General features: G+C 46.2%; 1 protein-coding gene across 26 annotated transcripts in view; it reads right to left on the bottom strand.

Annotated features, from left to right (window-relative positions):
• Positions 1-13,248, bottom strand: part of ADGRL3 (adhesion G protein-coupled receptor L3) — a 495,567-nt gene extending 482,319 nt beyond the window's left edge. For 13 of the 26 annotated variants that reach the window (XM_089488987.1, XM_089488993.1, XM_089488998.1 and 10 more), the window contains exon 1: positions 12,848-13,245. The gene's annotated coding sequence lies outside the window, so the exon portion shown is untranslated. Of the gene's footprint in view, positions 1-12,847 lie in introns of all 26 variants that reach the window. The other 13 variants (XM_089489004.1, XM_089489005.1, XM_089489003.1 and 10 more) reach the window with 3 other exon arrangements.
• Between the last annotated feature and the right edge of the window lie 5,480 nt (positions 13,249-18,728).

The following is an 18,728-nucleotide window of genomic DNA, read 5'->3' as shown; positions in this document are numbered from 1 at the left end:
GCCCATGCTGTGAATGTAGTTGTGTAGGATGTATAAGGAAATGTTGCCATGCATAGAAACTTTTTTTGAGTGAAGTAGCTGACATTATTTTGGTTTGAAGTTCACCCAAAAGTGTTGCCTGGTTTAAAAAATTTCAAGAGGAAGACAAGAACTTATATCTGAAATGATTTAGTCCCGCAAGACCACAAAACGGACTGTTAGCTCATTGATTTCTTTGAGGCTGTGGCATCCAAGGAAAGGGGAAATGTGGGGGGGGGGGGGAAGCAGATAGATAAGTGCAAAGCTGCTTTTTTCTTCACGCTGCAGCTCTAATACTTGTGTTTGGCTGTTTGGATACACTAAATACAGCACTTCAAAAAAGTAACCTACAGTTCCATCAAGCAAAACTTCTTTTGGGGTCTGTCAAGGTGAGTATAAAGTAGCCAAGGAACAACTTTGAAGAGTTCTGGACAGAGATAATACTGGCAACTAAAGACTTAGATTTAGGAAGCTCTACCCTGCCCAGGCACAGAAAGTCCCTGTGACAAATTGAGCATCACCAGTCTGAGGAGTTTATCACACAGGACTGATCCTTTGCAGAAACTGGATTTAAACTGAAAAAACCCTGCAAAGGCGGGTAGTTTTTCAGATATTTGGGATTAACCCAAACAGAATGTAGAAAAAAACACACAAAAGTTGATTGTTTCTCGGATGACGTTAGCATTAATGAGAATTAACCACAATTCAAAAAGGACTTTGAGAAACTAGAGTGTGTCCAAATGAGGGCAACTAAAATGGTGAAGGGTCTGGAAACCATGCCCTAGGAGGAAAGACTCAGGGAGCTGAGGATATTTCGCCTGGAGAAGAGAAGGTTAAGAGGTGATATGACAGCCCTGTTTAAATACTTGAAGGGGTGTCATTGAGGAGGGAACAAGTTTGTTTTCTGCTGCTCCAGAGACTAGGACCCGGAACAATGGATGCAAGCTACAGATTCCACTCCAACATTAGGAGGAACTTCCTGACAGTAAGGGCTGTTCGACAGTGGAATGAACACTCTTCCTCGCAGAGTAATGGAATCTCCTTCTTTGGAGGTCTTTAAACAGAGGCTGGATGGCCATCTGTCGAGGATGCTTTCATTGGGATTTCCTGCATGGCAGGGAGTTGGACTGGATGGCCCTTGTGGTCTCTTCCAACTTTATGATTCTATGATTCTAATTAAGGCTACATTAACCCAAATGGAAACTAGACAAAACCTGCTCCTTTTTTATTTTCAGAAAATCCTAAAAGTAAAAAGGGGCAGGTTTTGTCTACTTTCTGTTTGGGTTAATGTGTTTGGGTTGTGTGTGAAAAACTACCCATTTTTGCGGGGTTTTTTCTGGTTTTTAAATCCAATTTCTGCATGGGATTTTGGCAGTTTGGCCCCATGTGATAAAGTCCATAGTCTACTGAGGCATTCTACTGGAAAATATTTTATGATGTGATTAAATTAATAATATCATCAGCGGTTTACACAATCATTTTTCCTCAGACGTGTGTAAACATATGAGCAAAACTGAAAAGTTTATCACTTGCGAGATTGACAGCACATCCATTGCAGGCTTTTATACGACCAACATGAATTCTTCTAGATTACAGCTTCATTGTGATATGCTTTTGAATACTGCAAGGGAGATGAAAGTTAAAGTTTCAGCTCTTCGGGGTGTAGTTGATCTTCTGAATGGGACACAAGGCAAATATCTGCAGCACCAACTATCAGAAATAACATAGCTGATCAAAATCTCTCTGACAATACTGGTTTCATCATGTTCATCAAAAAAAGTCAGGCCTTCCTAGAATAAAGACCTTTCTGCCGTGGTTTGCTATGAGGCAAACCAGGCTCAGTCTCATGGCTGTTGTAAATAGACATAAAGAGATCAGTCTGGAGATGGATGTGAATATTGCACCTAACGAGTTCATCCAGGCAAAAGAAATAGATTCAATGTGGAAGAATTCTAGAAGCTCATGTATTTCTTCGGCGTTGTGCTCTGTTTAGTTATCTACCCTTCAGTGTTCCCTCTAGTTGGTTATAATAAATTTATTTAAATCCATAAACAGAGTTTGTTGATCTTTACCTTGGGCTTGAACTCCTAGTACAACAAAGCAAATATGATATAATAGGCATTACTGAAACCTGGTGGGATGAGTCTCAGGATTGGAATGTAGAAATAAAGGGGTATAACCTTTTTAAGAGAAGCAGGCCAAACAGGAAAGGAGGGGGAATAGCATTATATATCAGAGATATTTACACCAGTGAACAGATCCAGGACATCAATCCTGGAGAGTACCTGGATAAAAATTAAAGGGGAGGGAAACAACAGGGATGTTATTGTGGGAGTCTACTATAGACCCCCAAGTCAGACTGAGGAATTGGATGATGCCTTTCTAGAACAGATGACCACACACTCAGAAAGGAGAGATGTAGTAGTAATGGGTGACTTCAGCTATCCTGATAATTGCTGGAAATCAAACTTAGCCAAAGCTTCAAGGTCTAGAAAATTCCTCACTTGCCTCGAAGACAATTTCATTGTCCAAAAGGTGGAAGAGGCAACAAGGGAGTCAGCTATTTTAGAAATGATCCTAACCAACAAGGATGACTTGGTTAATGGGGTGCAAGTGGTGGGATCCTTAGGTGGGAGTGACTATGTTCTCCTGGAGTTTGTTATACAATGAAAAGGAGAAGCCAGGCATAGTCAGACACGCATCCTAGACTTTAGGAGAGAGGATTTAAGTAAACTTAGAGAAATACTGGGGGTGATCCCATGGTCAGGAATACTAAAAGAGAAGGGAATTCAGGACAGATGGGACTTTCTCAAAAGGGAGATACTGAAGGCACAATTTGAAACAGTTCCAGTGAGAAAGAAAAACGGGAGGTGTCTCAAGAAACCAGGATGGATGACTAAGGAACTTTCAACCGAGCTAAGTTTGAAACGGAACATGTATAAGAAATGGAAAAAGGGGGAAATCACCAAAAAGGAATTAAATCAAATAAGCAAGCACATGTAGCGGTAAAGTCAGAAAAGCTAAAGCGCACTTAAGAACAATAAAAAGGCCTTTTTTGAATATGTCCACAGCAAAATGAAGAAGAAGGAAATGGCAGGACCACTGTGTGGAGAAGATGGCAAAAGACAGAGAAAAGGCAGAATTACTCAACACCTTCTTTGCTTTAGTCTTCTCAGAAAAGCCAAAGGATGCTCAACCTGAGGATAATGGAGCAGAGGACAGAATAGGGGAGTTTCAACACTGAAGTAAAGAGATAGTACAAGAATACCTGGCTAATCTAAAAGAATAGAGGCCTCCAGGACCAGATGAACTACATCCAAGGATATTAAAAGAACTGGCAAATGTAATATCGGAACCATTGGCAATAATCTTTGAAAACTCCTGGAGAACAGGAGAGATCCCAGCAGACTGGCGAAGGGCAAACGTTGTCCCCATCTTCAAAAAGGGGACAAAAAAGAGGATACAAACAATTATCGTCTAGTTAGTCTGACATCAATACCAGGAAAGATCCTAGAACAGATCATTAAACAGAGAGTCTGTGAACATCTAGAAGGCAATGCCATAATCACAAAAGGTCAACATAGGTTTCAGAGAAACAAGTCATGCCAGACAAATCTGATCTCTTTCTTTGATAAAATTACCATCTTGGTAGATGAAGGGAATGCTATGGATATAATATATCTTGATTTCATTAAAGGCTTTGACAAAGTTTCCCATGACATTCTTGCAAATAAGCTTGTAAAATGTGGGCTAGACAAAGTCAGTTACATGGATTTGTAATTGGTTGACCAGCCAAACTGAAAGGGTGCTCAACAATGGCTCCTTTTCATCCAGGAGAGAAGTGACCAGTGGGGTCCCACAGGGCTCTGTCCTGGGCCCAGTGCTATTCAACATCTTTATCAATGACTTGGATGACAGAATTGGGAGCATACTTATCAAATTTGCAGATGACACCAAATTAGGAGGAGTAGCTAATACTCCAGAGGACAGGATCAAAATTTAAAATGACCTGAATAGACTAGAAACTGAGTCAAAGCTAACAAAATGAATTTCACCACGGAGAAATGTAAGGTACTGCACTTAGGGCAGAAAAATGAAATGAACAGATATAGGATGGAGGACACCTGACTGAATGAAACTACATGTGAAAGGTATCTGGGAGTCCAAGTAGACCACAAGTTAAACATGAGTCAACAGTATCATGAGGCAGCTAAAAAGGCCAATGCAGTTTTAGGTTGCATTAATACATGTATAGAGTCTAGATCAAGGGAAGTAATAGTGCCACTCTATTCTGCTCTGGTCAGGCCCCACCTGGAATACTGTGTCCAGTTCTGGGCACCACAATTCAAAAAGGATGTTGAGAAACTGGAGCGTGTCCAAAGGAGGGAGACTAAAATGGTGAAGGGTCTGGAAAGCATGTCCTATGAGGAATGACTTAGGGAGCTGGGGATGTTTAGCCTGAAGAAGAGAAGGTTAAGAGGTGATATGACAGCCCTGTTTAAATATTTGAAGGGATGTTATATTGAGGAGGGAGCAAGCTTCTTTTCTGCTGCTCCAGAGACTATAGCAATAGCAAATACATTTCTATCCCGCTTATCAGTGCACTTAAGCACTCCCTAAGCAGTTTACAAATTGTAAGCTAACTGTCCCCAACAATCTGGGTACTCATTTTAGCAACCTTGGAAGGATGCAAGCCTGAGTCGAGCTTGAGCCCTTTCGCTGGTATTGAACTCGCAACCTTATGGTTTGTGAGTGGCTGCAGTGTAGGCATTTAACCACTGCGCCACCAGGAGTAGGACCCAGAAGAATGGATGCAAACTCCAGGAAAAGAGATTCCACCTCATTAGGAGGAACTTCCTGACAGTAAGGACTGTTTGACAGTGGAACACACTCCCTCGGAGGGTGGTGGAGTCTTCTTCTTTGGAGGTCTTTAAGCAGAGGCTGGATGGCCATCTGTCAGGGATACTTTGATTGAGAGGGCAGGGGTTTGGACACGATGGCCCTTGGGGTCTCCTCCAACTCTACGATTCTAATTCAACTTGGATGGTATATTTCATGGGCCTTTGGATGGTAGGATACTGTATAAGATAACATAATATTATACTTAAAATGTAATATTTTTGTTGAGTACTTGTTATTTTAATGTTGCTTTGAACATTCTATGATCTATTGAAGGGTGGTTTCTAAAAACAGAAATATATCAATACATAAATATAAACAAATGAGTCCAGGCCCCTTGCCCAGGTTTAGCCCCATGCCCACCCATTCCAGGAAACTGAGGTCTAACCCCCCCCCCCCCCAATGCTTTGGATAGGCCTGAAACTACATTTAGTTAGTCTCAACTAGAGTAAATGCACTGAATCAAATGCACATAACTATTGGCCCAGCGACCTGAACTCAGTGACAAAGGCCAAGTTTAGCAGGGGAAGCCCACAGTCTTGTTTCAGTGCCTCCTTAAGACTTCTCGGTATGGACACTGAAGGACCTGCTGCAGTTACCTGCATCACTTGTGGGATGTTTGTCTTTTTGCCTAGGGATGTGAGGAACTTCACCTGCACTAAGTGCAAGTTGGTAGCCCTCTTAGAAGAGAAAGTACAGCAGCTGGAGGCCCAGGTAGCTACACTTGAGCATCATAGGGAGCAAGAGGTTTTCCTGACCAGAATGAACCAGACGGTCTTGGATGTGAAATACACAGAGAAAGTTGCTGGGGAGGAGGAGGTCACTTTACACACAACAGAAGTAGATAGTTGGAGGAATGTCAGAAGTAGGCAGACCAAGGAACATTCTGTGAACTTGCAGCTACAGAATAGATTTCAATCTTTCTCTACTATCAAGGGTGATGAGGAACAGCAGCAGAGACAGACTTCAGGGACAGAGCAAGGGACCCTGGGAGTACCACCAAAAGGAACAGCCGCTGCTAAGCCTCGGAGGAGGTGTGTGGTGGTGGTCATGGGGGACTCTTTGCTGAGAGGCACTGAACCAGTGGTTTGTGGGCCTGACAAGATGTCTCAGGAGGTGTGCTGTCTCCCTGGGGCAAAGATCTGTGATGTAACAGAGAGGCTGACAAGACTTGTCAAACCTACTGAGCATCACCCCTTTCTTTTGGTTCATGTGGGAACCAATGATACTGCAAGGCACAGCCTTCAGAATATCATAAGGGATTATGAGGCTTTGGGTAGGAAGTTGAAAGGGATGGATGCACAGGTTGTCATCTCTTCTCTTCTCCCAGTTGAAGGGCATGGTCCAAGAAGGAAAAATAAAATAGCGGATGTAAACAACTGGCTCCGTAGATGGTGTCACCAGGAACGGGTTGGATTCTTGGATCATGGACTTAGGTTCCATGAGGAAGGACTTCTGGCAAGGCACGGGTTGCATCTCACGCCAGTTGGCAGAAATGTTTTTGCCAACAGTCTCAAGAATTTGATCAGGAGGGCTTTAAACTGAGTTATGTGGGGGAGGGAGACAATATTCTGGAAGGCAAAAGGGCTGGAGAAGATAGTCAAACTGACAGAGAGGGAACAAGACAAACAGTGCAAGGACCCAACAGTGGGAGGCAAAAGAACTTGCACAGGCAGCAAGTAAAGGGGACCCATGGTCTTAGATGTCTCTACACTGATGCACAGAGCATGGGAAATAAACAGGATAAACTTGAATTCCTACTACAACAAAGCAAATATGATATAATAGGCATCACTGAAACCTGGTGGGATGAGTCTCATAATTGGAATGTGGAAATAGAGGGGTATAACCTTTTTAAGAGAAATAGGCCAAACAGGAAAGGAGGAGAAATAGCCTTATATGTCAGGGACATTTATACCAGTGAAGAGATCCAGGACATCAATCATGGAAGCCAGGTGGAGAGCATCTGGATAAAAAATAAAGGGGAGGGAAACCACAAGGATGTTATTGTGGGAGTCTACTACAGACCCCCAAGTCAGACTGAGGAATTGGATGATGGTTTTTTGTGGTTTTTTTCAGGCTATGTGCCCATGTTCTAGCAGAGCTTCTTTCTGACGTTTCGCCAGCATCTGTGGCTGGCATCTTCAGAGAATGCTTTCACCAAAGTCCCCATAATGGACACCATGACACTCATCCAATAGATTTTTCCAGAAGACATCATAGCCCTGTTCAAACATTGCCTCACCACAAGCTATTTCCAGTGGGACAATGGATTCTACGAACAGAGAGATGGGGTATCAATGGGAAGCCCTCTAAACCTGGTGATTGCAAACTTTTACATGGAACACTTTGAAAAGCAAACCCTGGAAACAGCACCAAAAAAGCCCACAACTTGGTTCTAATACGCGGATGACACTTTCGCCATCTGGAGCCATGGAGAAGAAGACCTGGCTGTATTCCTGAACCATCTGAACAACATCCACCCTAACATCCAATTCACTATGGAAAAAGAAAAGGAAGGAACACTGCCATTTTTGGATGTCCTTGTCATCTGCAAACCAAACCTACGTTTGGGTCACAGAGTATACAGAAAACTGACACATACAGACAGATACCTGCACAAGAACTCCAACCGTCACCCAGGACAAAAAAGGAAGCACAGTCAAAACACTGGTAGACAGAGCAAAACGCATCTGCGAACCCCACTTCTTGGAAGATGAGCTGAAGCACCTGGACCAGGCTCTACGGGCCAATGGTTATTCCAGCTCAGCCATCAGAAGGACTGCCAGGCCAAGGAAAACCCAGAAAAGTAAAGACAAGCAGCCACCCAAAAGGAAGTTATTTTTACGATACATCAAAGGAGTCACAGACAGAATAGGCAAAGTGGTGAGGAAGCACAACCTTCAAATGGTTTACAAACCGACGAAGAAAGTCCAACAAATGCTTCACTCAGCCTAGGACCAGAGAGGCCCTCTCACAGCCGCAGGTGTTTATTGCATACCATGCAGCTGTGGACAAGTCTACATAGGGACCACCAATTGCAGTGTGCAAACAAGAATCAAGGAACACGAGAGACACTGCAGACTGGGCCAGCCAGAAAAATCAGCAGTAGCAGAACATGACACAAACCATCCTGGGAATAAAATACTGTTTGAAAACACTGACGTTCTGGACCATGCCAACCACAACCATGTCAGGATGCACAGGGAGGCCATTGAAATCCACAAACACCTGGACAATTTCAACCGGAAAGAAGAAACCCTTAAAGTGAACAAAATTTGGCTACCAGTCCTGAGGAATAGCAAAATAAGGACTTAGCAAATGCAAATGGGAAACCATTCAGTCAGGGGTTTTCTCAGCAAATAATGATCACCAATTAGCAGACATTAATCCTCTTTTGCATTAGCCTCTCAGGCTGAGGCCAGCCATCAACACAGAACAATACACATGCAAATCACTCCTGCATTCCCAGGCTCACACAGTATATATACACCCAACTTTTTCCAGGCAAGCATTCTATGAAGATGCCAGCCACAGATGCTGGCGAAACATCAGAAACAAACTTTGCTAGAACATGGCCACATAACCCCAAAAACCCACAAAAAACTATGGATGCCAGCCATGAAAGCCTTCGACTTTAAATTGGGTGATGCCTTTCTAGAACAGATGACCACACACTCAGAAAGGAGAGATGTAGTAGTGATGGGTGACTTCAACTATCCTGATATTTGCTGGAATTCAAACTCAGCCAAATCCTCAAGGTCTAGCAAATTCCTCACTTGCCTGGAAGACAATTTCACTGTCCAAAAGGTGGAAGAGGCAACAAAGGGGTCAGCTATTTTAGAAATGATCCTAACCAACAAGGATGACTTGGTTAATGGGGTGCAAGTGGTGGGATCCTTAGGTGGAAGTGACCATGTTCTCCTGGAGTTTGTTATACAATGGAAAGGAGAAGCCAGGCATAGTTAGACACTCATTCTAGACTTTAGGAGAGCTGACTTTAGTAAACTTAAGAGAAATACTGAGGGTGATCCCATGGTCAGGAATACTAAAAGAGAAGGGAGTCCAAGACGGATGGGAGTTTCTCAAAAGGGAGATATTGAAGGCACAATTTGAAACAGTTCCAATGAGGAAGAAAAATGGGAGATGTCTCAAGAAACCAGGATGGATGACTAAGTTACTTTCAACTGAGCTAAGTTTTAAACATGACATGTATAAGAAATGGGGAAATCACCAAAGAGGAATTCAAACAAATAGCATGCATGTGTAGTGGTAAAGTCAGAAAAGCTAAAGTGCAGAATGAACTCAGGCTTGCTTAGAGAGGTTAAGAACAACAAAAAGGTCTTTTATGGCTATATCTGCAGCAAAAGGAAGAAGAAGGAAACGGTAGGACTACTGTGTGGAGAAGATGGCAAAATGCTAACAGAAGACAGAGAAAAGGCAGAAATACTCAACACCTTCTTTGCCTCAGTCTTCTCAGAAAAGGTAAAGTGTGCTCAACCTGAGGAAAATGGAGCAGAGGACAGAATAGGGCAATTTCAGCACAGAATAAGTAAGGAGATAGTACAGGAATACCTGGTTAATCTAAAAGAATTTAAGTCTCCAGGACCAGATGAACTACATCCAAGGGTACTAAAGGAACTGGCAAATGTAATATCGGAGCCATTGGCAATCATATTTGAAAACTCCTGGAAAACAGGAGAAATCCCAGCAGACTGGAGGAGGGCAAACATTCTCCCCATCTTCAAAAGGGGGGGGGGGAGGATCCCAACAATTATTGTCCAGTTAGTCTGACATCAGTTCTAGGAAAGATTCTGGAGCAGATCATTAAACAGAGAGTCTGTGAACATCTAAAAGGCAATGCCATAATCACAAAAAGTCAACATGGGTTTCAGAGAAACAAGTCATGCCAGACAAATCTAATCTCTTTCTTTGATAAAATGACCAGCTTGGTAGATGAAGGGAATGCTGTGGATATAGTATATCTTGATTTCACTAAGGCCTTTGACAGGGTTCCCCATGATATTCTTGCAAACAAGCTTGTAAAAGGTGGGCTAGACAAAGGAACTGTTAAATGGATCTGTAATTGGTTGACCGGCCGAACCCAAAGGGTGCTCAACAATGGCTCCTTTTCATCCTGGAGAGAAGTGACCAGTGGGGTCCCACAGGGCTCTGTCCTGGGCCCAGTGCTATTCAACATCTTTATCAATGACCTGGATGACAGAATTGGGAGCATACTTATCAAATTTGCAGATGACACCAAATTAGGGGGAATAGCTAATACGCCAGAGGACAGGATCAAGATTCAAAATGACCGGAATAGACTAGAAAGTTGGGCCAAAGCTAACAACATGAAATTCAACACAGAGAAATGTAAGGTATTGCACTTAGGGCGGAAAAATGAAATGCACAGATATAGGATGGGTGACACCTGGCTGAAAGAAACTATGTGTGAAAGGGATCTAGGAGTCCAAGTAGACCACAGATTGAACATGAGTCAACAGTGTGACGTGGCAGCTAAAAAGGCCAATGCTATTTTAGGCTGCATCAATAGAAGTATAGTGTCTAGATCAAGAGAAGTAATAGTGCCACTGTATTCTGCTTTGGTCAGGCCCCACCTAGAATATTGTGTCCAGTTCTGGGCACCACAATTGAAAAAGGACATTGAGAAACTGGAGCGTGTGCAAAAGAGGACAAGTAAAATGGTGAAATGTCTGGAAACAATGACCTATGAGGAATGACTCAGGGAGCTGGGGATGTTTAGCCTGGAGAATAGAAGGTTAAGAGGTGATATGATAGCCCTGTTTACATATTTGAAGGGATGTCATATTGAGGAGGGAACAAGATTGTTTTCTGCTGCTCCAGAGACTAGGACCTGGAGCAATGGATGTAAGCTCCAGGAAAAGAGATTCCAGCTCAACATTAGGAGGAACTTCCTGACAGTAAGGGCTGTTCGACAGTGGAACACACTCCTTCCTTGGAGTGTGGTGGAGTCTCCTTACTTAGAGGTCTTCAAACGGAGGCTGGATGGCCATCTGTAGAGGATGCTCTGATTGAGATTTCCTGCATGGCAGAATGTGCTTGGACTCGATGGCCCTTGCAGTCTCTTCCAACTCTACGATTCTATGAATGCATCTGTATGTCCATTCTGTAAATTAAATAATTCAGGGAGGTAGAGAGAAGAGAGGAGGAGAAGATCCTTTCTCGCTTCCACTTGTGGGTTTAGCATTACGAAATAAAGCACTAAAACCTGCCAACCCATAAAAACCGGATCTCTTTTTAAAGAAAAGAATCATTCACAAGTAGATGTAGGAAGCATGTTTTGCAGAGTAAATATTTCACAGTGCAAATCTACGGCAATGTATAAATAAAGCATAATGATAATAACAACAACAACAGAGCAAATACATCTGTTGCCGAAAGCTAGTGGAGATCCTCCCAGCGCACAAATCAATGACAAAGACGAATGCGCCTTATGTCAGAATGTTGTGCCGACAAACAGACTCTGCTTTGCTGCTCCATTGCTCCTTCTCTTGCATAATGACAGGAGCAATTTCCATGGATGGCGATGAGGATGAGGATGATCTCCATGCTCTTGTGAATGTCTTGTTCTTTCTATACACAGACTCCAAGAGAAAGAGTCTTAGCTTCAGCGCTGGCTTTATTAAGGACTAAAGGAGCCCATCTTACTGGGCCTGGGTCTGCTAAGAAGGCGCCGCTTAGGCCTGCTCTGGATGCAGCCCCCTCCGCGCCCCTTCTCTGCGGCCCAGCCAGGAGCCAGGGGCCGCTCCTCCTCCTCTCTTCCAGAGCTATGCATCCAAGGAGCGCAGGGCTCCCCGCGAAAAGCAGAACCAGGCAGGGAATAACCGCTAGGCCGGAAGGCATAGAAATGTATTGACGGCGCTGGGCTCCCAGAGAGAGAGAGAGAGAGAGAGAGAGAGAGAGAGAGAGAGAGAGAGTCTCTAGCCACAAAAGGGCGGCAGGAAAAGAAACGCCCCTCGCGGGGGAGGCCTCGATCCGCGGCAACAAGCGCCCCCCCCCCCCCTTTTGAGCCCAAGGCGCCAAATAGAGGGACGGCGGCGACGCTCCCGTCAGAAACACGGAGGCTCGGGTTGCATCACCTTTCCAGCAGGGAGGGAGGGAGACGCTTCGCCTTATTCGGGGAGAGGAATAACGGGCCTCGTCGGCACCCGTCTTGGGAAGAGGCGCCAAGGCCTCGATGGGGGGGGTTAAAAAGAGGAGCAGGGGGGGGTTAAAAAGAGGAGCAGGGGGGGTTAAAAGGAGGAACGGGGGGGGCTCTGAGGCGCAGGTGACGCCCCTCCCTCCCTCCTCCCCCCCGACAGGCCCGGCTGAGGCGTCTTCGGAGGGAAAGCCAAGGGAACAGCGACTGGGGAAAGAGGGAGGCGGAACCCCCCACACACACACACACACAGGACAAGGCCCCTCAGAGCTAATGACACAAGCGTCGAATCCCCCGCCCCACAGCAACCGCCACGCGCCCCCGTCAGAAGAAGCACCGCAGCCCCGTCTCCTAGGCAACGGCGCTGCTCCCCCTCCCTCCCTCCTCCGCTCCATGGCGACGCCGCCAACCAGGCGCCCCCCCTCCCCCCCCCCACTCTTGGGAGGGCCTCAGCACTCGACTCAAGTCGCAGCCCCCCTCCCCTTGGCCCTGGCTCCCGGAGCCCCATCCCCTCCCTGCCTTCCGAATATGGAGAGCCTCGAACGGGGCCCCAGCATTACCTGCTGCGGCCACAGCGGAGGGAGGGAGGGAGGGAGGGGCAGGTCTCTGCGGACACTGAGGAGCCCCCCCCCCCCTCAGAGGAGGAGGCCGCGGCGAAGACACGGAGGGAGGGAGCCAGGCCTAGAAGGCGACGAGGAGGAGGAGGAGGAAGGGAGACGCCCGTTCGCCCAAAGCGGCCTCCTCTCTTACCTTTCGGGTCTGCGGAGGCCCTAGTCCTGCTCCTGAGGGAGGGATGGAGGAGAGGTCGTCCTCCGCGACGGACGCCTCGGCCCCCTTCGCTCGCTGCCTCTCTCGCTCTCCCTGGTCTCTCTCTCTCTCTCGGGCGCCCCCCGCCGACGCCGCTGCGCCTCCGCTTCCCACTCTCTCTCTCTCTCTCGGCCTCCTCCTCCTCCTCCTCAGCGCCCAGAAGCGGCTCCGCAGCGCCGCCGCCGCCGCCGCCTCCCCGGGCACGAGGACCACGGCCACCACCGCCGCCACGACGGCGCCATCGGAACCCCGACCAGGACCCCGCACGCACGCGCTCCCTCCAGAGCCAAAGCCCCGGAAGGGCAGCCGCACCCGAGGGGGCCGAGGAAGGGTCTCCTTCGATCGCAGGAGGAGGAGAGGGAGCCGGTGCCGGAGCTACGAGGAGGAGGAGGCGCTCGGAAGACCCGGATCGGAAGGGAAGGGAGCTCCGCCCACCGCCGGGAGAAGGGAGGGGAGGGCAGCTGCGTGCCCCGGCGTCCCCCAAGTCCCTTCAAAGGCGACGAAGGGGCCGCCGCCGCTTTGCCTCGGGCCCCGTTGGCAACGCGGGGCCCCGCTTCGCCTCGAGGGTCCCTCAGGAGCCGAGCACTGCGCGGACCGACGGAGCTGCTGAATAAAACACTGCCCTTCTGCGGCTTCCCCAGCCTCTCTGTCCGCTGCTTTCCCAGCCCTTCTCCTCCTCGTCCTCACGCCTTCTTCTCCTCCGCCGCTCCCCTTCGGTTGAGAAACTGCAGCCAGGTGTCCAAAGGAGGGCGACTCAAATGGTGAAGGGTCTGGAAACCATGAAGCCCTATGAGGAAGGACTCAGGGAACTGAGGATGTTTAGCCTGGAGAAGAGACGGTGAAGAGGTGATAGGATAGCCCTGTTTAAATATTTGAAGGGGTGTCATATTGAGGAGGGGGCAAGCTTGATTTCTGCTGCTCCAGAGACTAGGACCCACAACAATGGATGCAAGCTCCAGGAAAAGAGATTCCAGCTCAACATTAGGAGGAATTTCCTGACAGTGAGGGCTGTTCGACTGTGGAAGACACTCCCTCAATGGAGTGTAGTGGAGTCTCCTTCATTGGAGGTCTTTAAACAGAGGCTGGATGGCCATCTGTAGAGGATGCTTTGATTGAGAGTTCCTGCATGGCAGAAAGGGGTTGGACTGGATGCCCTTGCGGTGTCTTCCAACTCTATGATTGTAAAGTGGCCAGAGGACCACGTCCCCTTGGTGTCCATAGAAAGTGGGCTCCCTCGAAAAGGCCAGTTTCAGGGCTGTTCCCCACCCTGTGGCCCTCTGACCAGAAAAAAGTCCCTCCCATCGGACACTTCCTTGCAATGGCCGTCCATTGAAATTGTATAGTCTTAATTAGACAGTGACCCCTTGACGGCTTCCTCCCTCCCTCTCTCCCTCCCTCTCTCCTCAAGGGAAGTTGGTGAGCGCTGCTTCCAAGTGGAAGTCAGTCCACAAGACGTAAGGGGTTTGAGCGGCTGTCCTTCGACGCCACAAGCACCACTCTCCAGAAGCATATTTGTATTCACAGAAAGTGGCCCATAATGGATTGCAAGGGAACATACCTTTCCTTCTGCTTGTATTGGTAAAGGGACCCCCTTCCCCTATTTTACCAAGAGAATGAGTTAAGATTTCCTTAACAAGAGCAAATGGAAATGTGCTGGGGATTCAAATCCTGGGATTTGTAGTGCGGTGGGTGCTAGCACTCTCTGCTTGGGAGCGCTAAATACTCCTCACTAAACTTCAAATTGCAGGACTTCCAGTCGTCAGGATTTCAACCCATCCGCCCTGTAATCTCCATGTTTGGAGTTTATCACACGGGACGGGAGGCTCTCCATTTCGAAAGAGAAGATAGCCAGCTCAATTTAAAAATTCACGCGATTACATGATTACTTATCACACCTTAAATTCGCTCTAACGGCCTCCCCAAACGCGGCCCAGATTCTGTGCAAAGTAAGCCATCACATCGCTAGCCTCTTAACTGCGCATTGGCACCCTTGCACATGCTCAGTGAGACCCCAGATGACTGGAGCGTAGCATATGTAGGCGAGTGAGAGAGAGGAACCAAGAAACCCCACAATTTACAAAAGAGGTTGGGGGGCAAGAAGAATGGCACATATATTCACTCTTGTCACGTTAAAACGTGAACATAATGCTTAACCAATACCTTTGGGTCCATGCCTCTTAATTAGCAGGCAGCTGCCTCCCCCGCCCCCCCCTCCCCTCAGCAATGCTGAAAGACAAGCGGAAGCAAAATTGAAGCGGAATTGCAGCATGGCTTCATGGGAAATGCCCCCTTCTGGATGCGGGGGGGGGGAACCAGGACCAAAGGAGACATGCACATCACACCAAACAGCGCACTGAGTGCAAAGTTGCCCAGGAATAGGGTTTGTGGCTTCGCTAGTTCACCGAACTTACTTAACTGTGGGTTGACGCGTGATTGCGTTCGGAGTTCAATCGGACTGCCAGCAATCGCGTGTGGGAACCTTTTGCGCAATAACGTGAATAGGCATGATTGTGTTCAGGATGACACTGGATTATACTTCCAATTTCAGTTGTGTGATATCCTCCTTTCGTAATATGCTTTGGGGTTGTTTGTTTTTTCCCCAACCCCTCAGGACAGCTTTCCAGGGGGCCAAAGAGACTGCAGGACAAGCCTCATCACTTTCCCTTATAAAAAGGAGGACAAGGTCCAGCTCCAGCTGCAGCCCACACAAACCAATCTCATCATTCACTGCTAGCACTAATGCCATGGAAAGCATTATTGTAGCTAAAGATCAGTACACTAGGGATTCAGACACACACGCAAAATATGACAATTTGTGGATGCTCAAGTCCTGTTGTCCTTCATGGCAGCACAGCATTATAGCCAGGCCACTTGTAAAAAGAATGGGACTGAAGTCATAGAATCATAGAGTTCGAAGAGACCACAAGGACCATCCAGTCCAATCCCCTTCTGCCATACAGGAACTCTCAATCAAAGCATCCCTGACAGATGGCCATCCAGCCTCTGTTTAAAGATCTGTTTAAAGAACATTACACTCTGAGGGAGTGTGTTCCACTGTCGAACAGCCCTTACTGTCAGGAAGTTCTTCCTAATGTTGAGCTGGAATCTCTTTTCCTGGACCTTGTATCCATTGCTCCGGGTCCTAGTCTCTGGAGCAGCAGAAAACAATCTTGTTCCCTCCTCAATATGACATCCCTTCAAATATGTAAACAGGGCTATCATATCACCTCTTAACCTTCTATTCTCCAGGCTAAACATCCCCAGCTCCCTGAGTCATTCCTCATAAGTCATTGTTTCCAGACATTTCACCATTTTACTTGTCCTCTTTTGGACAAGCTCCAGTTTCTCAATGTCCTTTTTGAATTGTGGTGCCCAGATCTGGACACAATATTCCAGGTGGGGCCTGACCAAAGCAGAATACAGTGGCACTATTACTTCTCTTGATCTAGACACTATACTTTTATTGCTGCAGCCTAAAATTGCATTGGCCTTTTTAGCTGCCACGTCACACTGTTGATTCATGTTCAATCTGTGGTCTACTTGGACTCCTAGATCCCTTTCACACGTAGTTTCATTCAGCCAGGTGTCCTCCATCCTATATCTGTTCATTTCATTTTTCCGCCCTAAGTGCAATACCTAACATTTCTCTGTGTTGAATTTCACTTTGTTAGCTTTGGCCCAGCTTTCTAGTCTATTCCGGTCATTTTGAATCTTGATCCTGTCTTCTGGGGTATTAGCTATTCACCTAATTTGGTGTCATCTGCAAATCTGATAAGTATGCCCCCAATTCTGTCATCCAAGTCATTGATAAAGATGTTGAATAGCACTGGGCCCAGGACAGAGCCCTGTGGGACCCCACTGGTCACTTCTCTCCAGGATGAATAGGAGCCATTGTTGAGCACCCTTTGGGTTTGGCCGGTCAACCAGTTACAGATCCATGTAACAGTTCCTTTGTCTAGCCCACATTTTACAAGCTTGTTTGCAAGAATATCATGGGGAACCCTGTCAAAGGCCTTACTGAAATCAAGATATTCTATATCCACAGCATTCCCTTCATCTACCAAGCTGGTAATTTTATCAAAGAAAGAGATTAGGTTTGTCTGGCATGACTTGTTTCTCTGAAACCCATGTTGACTTTTTGAGATTATGGAATTGCCTTCTAGATGTTCACAGACTCTCTGTTTAATGATCTGCTCTGGAATCTTTCCTGGGATTGATGTCAGACTAACTGGACGATAATTGTTGGGATCCTATTTTCCCCCCTTTCTGAAGATGGGGACAACGTTTGCCCTCCTCCAGTCTGCTGGGACTTCTCCTGTTCTCCAGGAGTTCTCAAAGATTATTGCCAATGGCTCCAATATTACATTTGCCAGTTCTTTTAATACTCTTGGATGTAGTTCATCAGGTCCTGGAGGCCTCTATTATTTTAGATCAGTGGTTCCCAACCTGTGGGTCGGGACCCCTTTGGGGGTTGAATGACCCTTTCATGGTGGTCGCCTAAGACCATTGGAAAACAACTATTTAATTACAGTTATGAAGTAGCATCAAAAATAATTTTAATGGGTTTGGTTCACTACAACATGAGGAACTGTATTAAAGGGTCATGGCATTAGGAAGGTTGGGAACCACTGATTTAGATTAACCAGGTATTCCTGTACTATCTCTTTACTTATTCTATACTGAAATCCCCCTATTCTGTCCTCTGCTCCATTATCCTCAGGTTGAGCACCCTTTTCCTTTTCTGAGAAGACTGAGGCAAAGAAGGTGTTGAGTAATTCTGCCTTTTTTCTCTCTTCTGTTAGCATTTTGCCATCTTCTCCACCCAGTGACCCTACCATGTCCTTCTTCTTCCTTTTGCTGCGGACATATCCAAAAAAGCCCCTTTTATTGTTTTTAATCTCTCTAGCAAGCCTGAGTTCATTCCAGGACCCTCCATGGTTACCAAAATCCATGGATGTTCAAGTCCCATTAAATTTAATGGCATAGTAAAATGGTGTCCCTTACATAAAATAACAAAATCAAGGTATGCTTTTTGCAATGTATATATTTTTTAAAAAAATTTCAAGCTATGGCTACAGAGACTGGATGATCATCTTTCAGGGATGCTTTGATTGAGAGTTCCTGCATGACAGGGGTTGGACTGGGTGGCCCTTGTGGCATCTTCCAACTCTATTATTCTATGAGTCTATGATTCTATGTTCCATTTAAAACCTGGCTGTGTTGAAAGTTCCTTAGTCATCCATCTTGGTTTTTTGAGACACCTCCCGTTTTTCTTTCTCACTGGAACTGTTTGAAATTGTGCCTTCAGTATCTCCCTTTTGAGAAACTCCCATCCATCTTGAACTCCCTTCCCTTTTAGTATTTCTGACCATGGGATCACCCTCAATATTTCTCTAAGTTTACTGAAATTCGCTCTCCTAAAGAATGCGTGTCTGACTATGCCTGGCTTCTCCTTTCCACTGTACAACAAACTCCAGGAATGCATGATCACTTCCACCTAATAATACCACCACTTGCACCGCATTTACCAAGTCATCCTTGTTGGTTAGGATCAAATATAAAATAGGTGATCCCCTTGTTGCCTCTTCCACTTTTTGAATAATGAAATTGTCTTTGAAACAAGTGAGGAATTTGCTAGACCTAGAGGATTTTGGCTGAGTTTGACTTCCAGCGAATATCAGAATAGTTGAAGTCACCCAACACTACTACATCTCTCCTTTCTGAGTGTGTGGTCATCTGTTCTAGAAAGGCGTCATCCACTTCCTCCATCTGACTCCCGCAATAACATCCCTGTTGTTTCCCTCCCCTTTAATGTTTATCCAGA

Source organism: Sceloporus occidentalis, unplaced genomic scaffold (genome assembly GCF_023333645.1).
Source record: "Sceloporus occidentalis isolate IW3139 unplaced genomic scaffold, rSceOcc1.0.p SCAF_1, whole genome shotgun sequence".
NCBI classification, from domain to species: Eukaryota; Metazoa; Chordata; class Lepidosauria; order Squamata; family Phrynosomatidae; genus Sceloporus; species Sceloporus occidentalis.
This window is presented reverse-complemented; position numbering and strand designations above follow the sequence as displayed.